This window comes from Salvelinus namaycush, chromosome 8, assembly GCF_016432855.1.
Source record: "Salvelinus namaycush isolate Seneca chromosome 8, SaNama_1.0, whole genome shotgun sequence".
Lineage (NCBI taxonomy): Eukaryota > Metazoa > Chordata > Actinopteri > Salmoniformes > Salmonidae > Salvelinus > Salvelinus namaycush.
The window spans coordinates 20,031,582-20,044,211 of NC_052314.1; the positions used below are offsets into that span (position 1 = coordinate 20,031,582).

Consider the following 12,630-nt stretch of genomic DNA (forward strand, 5'->3'; position numbering starts at 1 on the left):
CTCAGCTCAGAATGTGAAGAAAAAATATATAAAATATAAATCTAAAATATCTTATGCAATATTGATTAAGTCAAATTAACTAATATAATAGTAACCGGAGACTGGTATTACAACAGCTACCACAATACACAGTAAAGGTAGAGAGTTACAATAATCTGGCGGGAGTTGTACAGCACCCGCCAAGTAAATTTTGTTTACCCTAACTGGACCTGGGATGATGCGGAGCAGTCAATTTGCGCGATACGGCTAAACTAACTTTGTGAGTAGAAATAAGAGTGCGGTTTGACATACGGTTTTATATGAACCGTGGGCAGGTCCTCCCACGCTGTCATGTCACCCATCGGCGTGACTTTGTTGTTATTAATACTCGAACTGCGCGAAGCTCAAGAGATATAATCCATACGTTCAACAGTACTGAAGGTCTAAAAGGTATGAAGTAAAACTTGATACACAAACTATTGTATGATACTGGTTAGGCTATTTGAGCAGTAGGGTTATTTAGAGTATTAATGCTTATTGAATTCAGTTTCCGTAGTGTAGTGGTTATCACGTTCGCCTAACACGCGAAAGGTCCCCGGTTCGAGACCGGGCGGAAACATTTTTTCAAAAAGTAAATGGTAGCATAGGCTATGGCCAATGTCTGAAAATAAACAATTAAATACAGTATTCGTAGGTTGCACATTTTGTCACTATTGTTCTTTTGTATTGTCAATAATTGACAATTATTGGCGCTGACGAATGTAGATGTAAACAAAAGTGAGCGTTATAGAGGGGAACAGAAGCCGCAGCATACATGTTCCGGAGAGTCTTAGCTTTGGGGAATGGGGTCATAATAGCTTATAGCCAAAATGGTTCCAAAAGTCCAAGAAAATAAAGTCAATAGGCCACATTGTCTATAGAAACCCCTATCTTGGTACCGCTTGTTTCTGTTTACCACAGCGAGCGTTTGGTACGTGTTCTCCTCTACCTTTTCTGGCTGGCAAAGAACCAGGACGTTGTCTTTGGTTTTGAATCTGAATTTACAGAACCGAATTTGAATGCATCTGATAAATTGAACATATGAAACTTTGGTCAACTTGAAATTATAGTTTGTAGATTTGATACACAAAATTAACGTAATATATACCATATTGAAACTCCATATATATATTTCCATTTAAATGACAATTTTTAAAATAATGCAATATTAATTCAATTCAGTTTGAAATCATGATATAAAAGTTAAATTTGTGAATTCAATGATTCAAATTAGGATTGTGCCGAGTACTTGGACATAAAGAGTATCGTAACGGATATGGGCGATTTTTCTGGATACGATTATTATCTGAGTGTTTTTGTAATTAACCGTGGTCAGAAAAAGAAAAAAAACTGCCTGCCAGCACCAGTGATGCCAATTTAGCAATTTTGTTGCTAGATTTAGCAACTTTTCAGACTACCCTGGCAACTTCTTTTTCAAGCAACAAATTTAGCTACTTTAAAATTTTTATTTGGAACTTTTAGAAACTTTTGAAGTTACTCAAATGCTAAAATGCACGTATTTTCCCTCTAAATGACACCAAAACGATTTTCTCTGTCACACACTCAGTCACAACACACGTGCCTTGCTGCAAAAGTGCATTGAGTGACGTCACCAGCAGGCGCTCATTTATTCCAGCAAATTGCAAATCATTGTTGGCTGACTGCAGCAGTAGTAGTACGGGTTCGACGAGCCAAACCCAATGAAAATAGTTGGTCACGAATGTTTGATCTTGAACAGAACTTACAAAATCAATCAACATGTCTCAATTAAAATTGTACAGAAAGAGTGGGAGTCTGTACCTGAACAAATGTCAAATCATATTTTTTGCCGAGATGGCCAGTCAATTTGAATAACGTTATTGTGTATTCTACGTAATGACGCAGTTTTACGTTATCACGCAATGACCTCACAACGTCATTTAGCAACTTTTAGCAACAAATCAACCTGCCTCTAGCAATTTCCCCTGAAAATTAGTTGGCAACACTGGCCAGCACTCATCTTTCTCATGTCAGTTAGTCATGTGTGAGGTTCTACATTGTCTACTCTAAATAACTCACCTGGCTGTCTGTAAATAGAAGGGCGGACTGACTGTTGATCCTGCTGCTATGATTGTTTAGAGTAAAGCTGTATTTCTCAATCCACTCACTTCATAATTTCACCTGATCAGCTTTCCTCACGTTTTTGGTCTACTAATTTAGATTGCTGCTGCCTGCTACTATGATAAATTACATGGCGAGGTCGTTTGCTATCAAGCTACTAATGTGCATGATATCTAACAAGCGTGGCAAGGTTAGGGAAAAAATATGAACCACTGATGCACATTCTGACTTAAAGCAAACTTGGCAGCCTGCTGTAAATTGAGGACAGACACATCCTCATCTGCAGCTTTTTTGCAATGAGAACGTGCAGGCAGGTATTTTGCCAACATTTATTTAGGCATGTTAAAATGCTAACGTTTTTTCCGATCACGAGTATCATCTGATCCGACTATCAACTGTCATTTACGAATACGAGTATGGCCATGTCGGCACACCTCTAATTCATTTTGTGCTTTACAAATTCAAATTCAATGTATTATAATAGAAGTTAAAATTATGGAATGCAAATACAATTTGTTGGCACTGATATCACTCCATTAAACTACTACAATGGAGAAGAGAATTGTTTGACTTGTCAGAGTCATGTACATTTTACAAGAATCCCTAGTATACAGTGCATTCTGAAAGTATTCAGACCCCTTGACTTTTTCCTCATTTTGTTATGTTACAGGCTTATTCTAAAATGGATTAAATTATTTCCCCCCCCTCATATTTAGAAGATTTATACAAATTTAAAAATACTGAAATATCACATACATAACTATTCAGACCTTTTACTGAGTACTTGAAGCACCTTAGGCAACGATTACAGCCTCGAGTGTTCTTGGGTGTGACGCTACAAGCTTGACACACCTGTAGTTGGTGAGTTTCTCCCATTCTTCTCTGCAGATCCTCTCAAGCGCTGTCAGGTTGAATGAGGAGCGTCGCTGCACAGCTATTTTCAGGTCTCTCCAGAGATGTTCAATTGGGTTCAAGTCCGGTCTCTGGCTGGGCCACTCAAGGACATTCAGAGACTTGTCCCGAAACCACTCCTGCGTTGTCTTGGCTGTGTGCTTAGGGTTGTTGTCCTGTTGGAAGGTGAACCTTCGCCCCAGTCTGAGGTCCTGAGCGCTCTGGAGCAGGTTTTCACCAAGGATCTCTCTGTACTTTGCTCCATTCATCTTTCCCTTGATCCTGATTAGTCTCCCAGTACCTGCGACTGAAAAATATCCCCACAGCATGATGCTACCACCACCATGCTTCACCGTAGGGATGGTGACAGGTTTCCTCCAGAAGTGATGCTTGGCATTCAGGCCAAAGAGTTCAACCTTGGTTTCATTAGACCAGAGAATCTTGTTTCTCATGGTCTGAGAGTCCTTTTGATTTTATAAAGCCCTTTTTACATCAGCCGATGTCACAAAGTGCTATACAGAAACCCAGCCTAAAACCCCAAACGGCAAGCAATGCAGATGTAGAAGCATGGTGGCTAGGAAAAACTCCCTAGAAAGGCAGGAACCTAGGAAGAAACCAGGCTCTGAGGGGTGGCCAGTCCTCTTCTGGCTGTGCCAGGTGGAGATTATAACAGAACATGGCCAAGATGTTCATAGATGACCAGCAGGGTCAAATAATAATAATAATAATCAGAGGTTGTAGAAAATGCAACAGGTCAGCACATCAGGAGTAAATGTCAGTTCAAATCAAATGTATTTGTCACATACACATGGTTAGCAGATGTTAATGCGAGTGTAGCGAAATGCTTGTGCTTCTAGTTCCGACCATGCAGTAATATCTAACAAGTAATATAACCTAACAATTTCACAGCAACTACCTTATACACACAAGTGTAAAGGAATTAATACAAATATGTACATAAAAATATATGAATGAGTGATGGCCGAACGGCATAGGCAAGATGCAGTAGAGTACAGTATATACATCAAATCAAATTTTATTTGTCACATACACATGGTTAGCAGATGTTAATGCGAGTGTAGCGAAATGCTTGTGCTTCTAGTTCCGACAATGCAGTAATAACCAACAAGTAATCTAACCTAACAATTCCACAACTACTACCTTATACACACAAGTGTAAAGGGATAAAGAATATGTACATAAAGATATATGAATGAGTGATGGTACAGAACGGCATAGGCAAGATGCAGTAGATGGTATAGAGTACAGTATATACATATGAGATGAGTAATGTAGGGTATGTAAAGATAAAGTGGCATAGTTTAAAGTGGCTAGTGATACATGTATTACATAAAGATGGCAAGATGCAGTAGATGATATAAAGTACAGTATATACATATACATTTGAGATGAGTAATGTAGGGTATGTAAACATTATATTAAGTGGCATTGTTTAAAGTGGCTAGTGGTACATTTTTACATAATTTCCATCAATTCCCATTATTAAAGTGGCTGGAGTTGAGTCAGTATGTTGGCAGCTTTAGTGGCCGCTTACATATGAGATGAGTAATGTAGGGTATGAAAACATTATATAAAGTGGCATTGTTTAAAGTGGCTAGTGATACATTACGTCAAGATGACAAGATGCAGTAGATGGTATAGAGTACAGTATATACATATGAGATGAGTGATGTAGGGTATGAAAACATTATAGAGTGGCATTGTTTAAAGTGGCTAGTGATACATTTAATTACACCAAGATGGCAAGATGCAGTAGATGGTATAGCGTACAGTATATACATATGAGATGGGTAATGTAGGGTATGTAAGCATTATATAAAGTGGCTAGTGATAAATTGATTACATCAATATTTCCATTATTAAAGTAGCTAGAGCAGCAGCCACTCAATGTTAGTGATGGCTGTTTAACAGTCTGATGGCCTTGAGATAGTCTCTCGGTCCCCGCTTTGATGCACCTGTACTGACCTCGCCTTCTGGATGATAGCGGGGTGAACAGGCAGTGGCTCGGGTGTTGTCAAGTTGTCCTTGATGATCTTTTTGGCCTTCCTGCGACATCGGGTGGTGTAGGTGTCCTGGAGGGCAGGTAGTTTGCACCCGGTGATGCGTTGTGCAGACCTCACTACCCACTGGAGAGCCTTACGGTTATGGGCGGAGCATTTGTGGTACCAGGCTGTGATACAGCCCGACAGGATGCTCTCGATTGTGCATCTGTAAAAGTTTGTGTGTTTTTGGTGACAAGCCGAATTTCTTCAGCCTCCTGAGTTTGAAAAGGCGCTGCTGTGCCTTCTTCACCACACTGTCTGTGTGGGTGGACCATTTCAGTTTGTCCGTGATGTGTACGCCAAGGAACTTAACTTTCCACCCTCTCCACTACTGTCCCGTCAATGTAGATATGGGGCTGCTCCCTCTGCTGTTTCCTGAAGTCCACGATCATCTCCTTTGTTTTGTTGACATTGAGTGTGAGGTTATTTTCCTGACACCACACTCCGAGGGCCCTCACCTCCTCCCTGTAGGCTGTCTCGTCGTTGTTGGTAATCAAGCCTACCACTGTAGTGTCATCTGCAAACTTGATGATTGAGTTGGAGGCGTGCATGGCCATGCAGTCGTGGGTGAACAGGGAGTACAGGAGAGGGCTGAGAACGCACCCTTGTGGGGACCCAGTGTTGAGGATCAGCGGGGTGGAGATGTTGTTACCTACCCTCACCACCTGGGGGCGGCCCGTCAGGAAGTCCAGGACCCAGTTGCACAGGGCGGGGTCGAGACCCAGGATCTCGAGCTTGATGACGAGTTTGGAGGGTACTATGGTGTTAAATGCTGAGCTGTAATCGATGAACAGCATTCTTACATAGGTATTCCTCTTGTCCAGATGGGTTAGGGCAGTGTGCAGTGTGATGGCGATTGCGTCGTCTGTGGATCTATTGGGGCGGTAAGCAAATTGGAGTGGGTCTAGGGTGTCAGGTAGGGTGGAGGTGATATGGTCCTTGACTAGTCTCTCAAAGCACTTCATGATGACGGAAGTGAGTGCTACAGGGCGGTAGTCATTTAGCTCAGTTACCTTAGCTTTCTTGGGAACAGGAACAATGGTGGCCCTCTTGAAGCATGTGGGAACAGCAGACTGGGATAAGGATTGATTGAATATGTCTGTAAACACACCAGCCAGCTGGTCTGCGCATGCTCTGAGGACGCGGCCGGGGATGCTGTCTGGGCCTGCAGCCTTGCGAGGGTTAACACGTTTAAATGTTTTACTCACGTTGGCTACAGTGAAGGAGAGCCCGCAGGTTTTGGTAGCGGGCCGTGTCAGTGACACTTTATTGTCCTCAAAACGAGCAAAAAAGTTGTTTAGTCTGTCTGGGAGCAAGACATCGTGGTCTGCGACGGGGCTGGTTTTTATTTTGTAGTCCGTGATTGACTGTAGACCCTGCCACATACCTCTCGTGTCTGAGCCGTTGAATTGCGACTCCACTTTGTCTCTATACTGACACATAGCTTGTTTGATTGCTTTGCGGAGGGAATAGCTACACCGTTTGTATTCGGTCATGTTTCCGGTCACCATGCCCTGATTAAAAGCAGTGGTTCGCGCTTTCAGTTTTGAGCGAATGCTGCCATCAATCCACGGTTTCTGGTTGGGGAATGTTTTAATAGACGCTGTGGGTACAACATCACCGATGCACTTGCTAATAAACTTGCTCACCGAATCAGCATATTCATCAATGTTGTTGTTCGCCGCAATGCAGAACATATCCCAGTCCACATGATCGAAGCGTGGAATCCGATTGGTCGGACCAGCGTTGAACAGACCTGAGCGCGGGTCCTTCCTGTTTAAGTTTCTGTCTATAGATTGGGAGCAACAAAATGGAGTTGTGGTCAGCCTTTCCAAAGTGAGGGCGGGGAGGGCCTTATATGCGTCGCGGAAGTTAGAATAACAATGGTCTAGGGTTTCGCCAGCCCTGGTAGCACAATCGATATGCTGCTAAAATTTGGGGAGCCTTGTTTTCAGATTAGCCTTGTTAAAATCCCCAGCTACAATAAATGCAGCCTCAGGATATGTGGTTTCCAGTTTACATAGAGTTGAATGAAGTTATTTCAGGACCGTCTGTGTCTGCTTGGGGGGGAAATATACACGACTGTGATTATGATCGAAGAGAATTCTCTTGGTAGATAATGCGATCGGCATTTGATTGTGAGGAATTCTAAGTCAGGTGAACAAAAGGACTTGAGTTCCTGTATGTTGTTATGATCACACGACGTCTCGTTAATCATAAGGCTTACACCCCAGCTCTTCTTCTTACCAGAGAGATGCTTGTTTCTGTCGGTGCGATGCGTGAAGAAACCAGGTGGCTGTACCGACTTAGCGTATCTCGAGTGAGCCATGTTTCCGTGAAACAAAAAACGTTACAGTCCCTGATGTCTCTCTGGAATGCTACCCTTGCTCGGATTTCTTCTACCTTGTTATCAAGAGACTGGACATTGGCGAGTAGTATACTTGGGAGCGGTGTGCGATGTGCCTGTCTACGGAGCTTGACCAGAAGACCGCTCCGTCTGCCCCTTCTACGGCGCTGTTGTTTTGGGTCGCCGGCTGGGATCCGATCCATTGTCCTGGGTGGCAGGCCAAACAGAGGATCCGCTTCGGGAAAGTCGTATTCCTGGTCGTAATGTTGATGAGTTGATGTTGCTCTTATTTCCAATAGTTCCTCTCGACTGTATGTATTAAAACCTAAGATTTTCTGGGGTAAAATAAGAAATAACACATAAAAAAACAAAATACTGCATAGTTTCCTAGGAACGCGAAGTGAGGCAGCCATCTCTGTCGGCACCGGAGGTACAAGTTGGCTTTTCATAGCCGATCATTTAGAGTTGGAGACAGCAGGTGCGGTAGAGAGAGTCGAAAACAGCAGATCCGGGACAAGGTAGCACGTCCGGTGAACGGGTCAGGGTTCCATAGCTGCAGGCAGAACAGTTGAAACTGGAGCAGCAGCACAACCAGGTGGACTGGGGACAGCAAGGAGTCATCAGGCCAGGGAGGGCTCAGGTCAGGAGAGGTCGAGAGAGATTAAATTCACACAGGACAAAACAGGAGAAATACTCCAGATATAACAGATTGGCCCTAGCCCCCCGACACAAACGATTGCAGCATAATTACTGGATGCTGAGACAGGAGGGGTCGGGAGACACTGTGGCCCGTCCGACTATACCCCCAGACAGGGCCAACCAGGCAGGATATAACCCCACCCACTTTGCCAAAGCACAGCCCCCACACCACTAGAGGGATATCTTCAACCACCAACTTACTACCCTGAGACAAGGCCGAGTATAGCCCATGAAGATCTCCCCCACAGCATGAGCCCAGGGGGGGCGGGGCGCCAACCAGGACAGGAAGATCACGCAAGAGACTCAACTGACTCAAGTGACACACCCCTCCTACGGACAGCATGGAAGAGCTCCAGTAAGCCAGTGACTCAGTCCCCGTAATAGGGTTAGACGCAGATAATTCCAGTGGAGAGAGGGGAACCGGCCAGGCAGAGACAGCAAAGGTGGTTCGTTGCTCCAGTGCCTTTCCGTTCACCTTCACACCCCTGAGCCAGACTAGACTCAATCATAGGACCTACTGATGAGATGAGTCTTCAATAAAGACTTAGAGGTTGAGACCGAGTCTGCGTCTCTCACATGGATAGGCAGACCATTCCATAAAAATGGAACTCTATTGGAGAAAGCCCTGCCTCCAGCTGTTTGCTTAGAAATTCTACAGACAGTAAGGAGGCCTGCGTCTTGTGACCGTAGCGTATGTGTAGGTATGTATGGCAGGACCAAATCGGAAAGATAGATAGAAGCAAGTTCATGTAATGCTTTGTAGGTTAGCAGTAAACTTGAAATCAACCCTAGCCTTAACAGGAAGCCAGTGTAGAGAGGCTAGCACTGGAGTAATCACATTTTTTGGTTCTAGTCAAGATTCTAGCAGCCGTGTTTAGCACTAACTGAAATATATTTAATGCTTTATCCGGGTAGCCGGAAAATAAAGCATTGCCGTAGTCTAATCTAGAAGTAACAAAAGCATGGATACATTTTTCTGCATCATTTTTGGACAAAGTTTCTGATTTTTGCAATGTTATATAGATGGAAAAAAAGCTGTCCTTGAAACAGTCTTGATATGTTCGTAAAAAATTAGATCAGGGTCCAGAGTAAAGCCGAGGTCCTTTACAGTTTTATTTGAGACGGCTGTACAACCAAGATTAATTGTTAGATCCAACAGAAGATCACTTTGTTTCTTGGGACCTAGAACTAGCATCTATGTTTTGTCTGTTTAAAAGTAAAACATTTGCAGCCATCCACTTCCTTATGTCTGAAACACAGGCTTCCAGGGATGGCAATTTTGGGGCTTCACCATGTTTCATCGAAATGTGCAGTTGTGTATCGTCTGCATAGCAGTGAAAGTTAACATTGTTTCCAAATTACATCACCAAGAGGTAAAATATATAGTGAAAACAATAGTGGTCCTAAAACGGAACCTTGAACACCGAAATGTACAGTTGATTTGTCAGAGGACAAACCATCCATAGAGACAAACTGATATCTTTCCTACAGATAAGATCTAAACCAGGCCAGCACTTGTCCGTGTAGACCAGTTTGGGTTTCCAATCTCTCCAAAAGAATGTGGTGATCGATGGTATCAAAAGCAGCACTAAGGTCTCGGAGCAGGAGGTCCGATGCAGAGCCTTGGTCTGATGCCATTAAAAGGTCAATTACCACCTTTACAAGTGTAGTCTCAGTGCTATGATGGGGTGTAAAACCAGACTGAAACATTTCGTATACATTGATTGTTAGTCTTCAGGAAGGCAGTGAGTTGCTGCGCAACAGCTTTTTCTAAAATTTGAGAGGAAATGGAGATTTGATATAGGCCGATCGTTTAAAAAAATATTTTCTGGGTCAAGGTTTGGCTTTTTCAAGAGAGGCTTTATTACTGCCATTAAGTTCCTCAGTTAGGTGATTAACCAATTGTTGTACTCTGACAACCTTGGGTAGGTGGAGGGAGTCTGGAAGGGCATATAGGAATCTTTGGGTTGTCTGAGAATTTATAACACGGCTTTTGATGATCCTTGGTTGGGGTCTGAGCAGATTATTTGTTGCGATTGAAAACGTAATAAAATGGTGGTCCGATAGTCCAGGATTATGAGGAAAAACATTAAGATCCACAATATTTATTCCACGGGACAAAACTAGGTCCAGAGTATGACTGTGGCAGTGAGTAGGTCTGGAGACATGTTGGACGGTACGGCTATCCTCTCACTGAGTCAGAGCTAATGGTGGGAGGCTTCGGCGTCTCAGACCCCGTAACGGGTGGAGGAGAGACCAGAGAAGGCTCGGCCTCTGACTCCGACTCGTTGCTTAATGGGGAGAACCGGTTGAAAGTTTCTGTTGGCTGAATGAGCGACACCGGTTGAGCATTCCTACAGCATTTCCTTCCAGAACCCATGCGAAAATTGTCCGGCTGCGGGGGGACTGTTTCGAGGGGATTTATACTACTATCTGTACTTATTTGTGGCACAGACGCTGTGTCATCCCTTCCTACACTTAAATTACCCTTGTCTAACGATTGCGTCTGAAGCTGGGCTTGCAGTACGGCTATCCTCACCATAAGGCGATCGTTCTCCTGTATATTATGAGTACAGTGACTGCAATTAGAATGCATAATGTTAATGTTACTACTTAGCTTCGGCTGGTGGAGGTCCTGTAGAACCATGTCCAGATAAAGCGTCCGGGGTGAAAAAGTTTAATGAAAAAAAGTCGAGCAAGGGGAAAAAAATAAAAATATAAAACGGTAATTAAAAAGTAAAAAACGTAAAGTTGGCAGGTAGCAAAGTAACACTAGCAACAAACCGCACAGCAGCACGTAAACAACTCCATAAGTTGTGACAGGAAATGACGTCAGCACTCAACAGTACACAGTTTGCCTTTTACTGAGGAGTGGCTTCTGTCTGGCCACTCTACCATAAAGGCCTGATTGGTGGAGTGCTGCAGAGATGGTTGTCCTTCTGGTAGGTTCTCCCATCTCCACAGAGGAACTCTGGAGCTCTGTCAGAGTGGCCATCGGGTTCTTGGTCACCTCCCTGACCAAGGCCCTTCTCCCCCGACTGCTCTAAGAAGTGTCTTGGTGGTTCCAAATTTCTTCCATTTAAGAATGATGGAGGCCACTGTGTTCTTGGGGACCTTCAATACTGCAGATTTTTTTGGTACTCTTCCCCAGATTTGTGCCTCGACACAATCCTGTCTCGAAGCTCTACTGACAATTCCTTCGACCTCATGGCTTGGTTTTTGCTTTGACATGCAGTGTCAACTGTGGGACCTTATATAGACAGGTGTGTGCCTTTCCAAACCCTGTCCAATCAATTGAATTTACCACAGGTAGACTCCAATCAAGTTGTAGAAACATTTCAAGGATGATCAATGGAAAAAGGATGCACTTGATCTCAATTTCGAGTCTCTTAGCAAAGGGTCTGAATACTTATTTAAATAAGTTATTTCTGTTTTTATTTTTGATACATTTGCAAAAATGTCTAAACCTGTTTTCACTTTGTCATTATGTGTATAGATTGAGAAAAATTAATAATTTAATCCATTTTAGAATTGGACAAGTAGGCGCGCAATGGATTATGGTCATTGAAGTTCCCATGTTTTCGATGCTAAACTATGTAGAATATTCTCCTGTTTAAGAAAACAAAAAATAACAAATGTTAATTGCTCAGCACCTACTTCTGTTTACCACAGAGAGCGTTTGATTCTCTTCCCTCCTCAACCGTTTATGGCTGGCAACAGGATGTTGTCTTTTGTTTTGAATCCGAACTTAGAACTGAATTTAAACTGAATCTGAATATATCTGAGAAGTTCAATATATTAAACTTTTGTGAAATTTAAGTGATAGTTTGTAAACTTGATGCACAGAAAATTAATGCTATATATATTTAAACTCAATATATAAATATTATTACATTGAAATTACATTGCCATTTAAATTCAGTCTCAAATCATGATATCAAAGTTCAATTTATGAATTCAATGATTCAATTTGGGCATTACAAATAAAAAAATATTGAATTCAAATACAATTTCTGTTGGCACTGAAATCACTCCATTTAAATACTACAATAGGGAAGCGAATTGTTTGATTTGTCAAAAAGTAATTTACATTTAACAAGAATCCCTAGTCTACATATATAAATATACAACAGAAAGAGTAACAGATTCTTCAAATATGTGATATGCATGTTGTCAAATCACTTGGTGAGATTCTTTAACTCTATTTCTGGCAACATCTTTCAGTTTCCGTAGTGTAGTGGTTATCACGTTCGCCTCACACGCGAAAGGTCCCCGGTTCGAGACCGGGCGGAAACATTTTTGGCAAAATGGACCAATGACTGAAAATTAACGACGGAGTGGCTGCGGATCCGATTTTTCTGTTACCTATTTTTCTCTGGGGTAAAGATCCCAAAGCTTCTGTGCATGTGCAGCAGAACAGCTTCTCTGTTCTATAGAACAGGCTACTCTGGCAAATGGTGCTTGTTTTGGAAAGTTAGATCAAAGCTGAGTCAATGTTTGCAAGATCACATA

At 42.6% G+C, this 12,630-nt stretch overlaps 2 non-coding genes across 2 annotated transcripts; both read left to right on the forward strand.

Annotated features, from left to right (window-relative positions):
• The first annotated feature begins 525 nt into the window (after positions 1-525).
• trnav-aac lies at positions 526-598 on the forward strand. Its single transcript has one exon. It is a non-coding gene; the product is annotated as a tRNA-Val (tRNA).
• Positions 599-12,341: 11,743 nt separating this feature from the next.
• trnav-cac lies at positions 12,342-12,414 on the forward strand. Its single transcript has one exon. It is a non-coding gene; the product is annotated as a tRNA-Val (tRNA).
• The last annotated feature ends 216 nt before the right edge of the window (positions 12,415-12,630 follow it).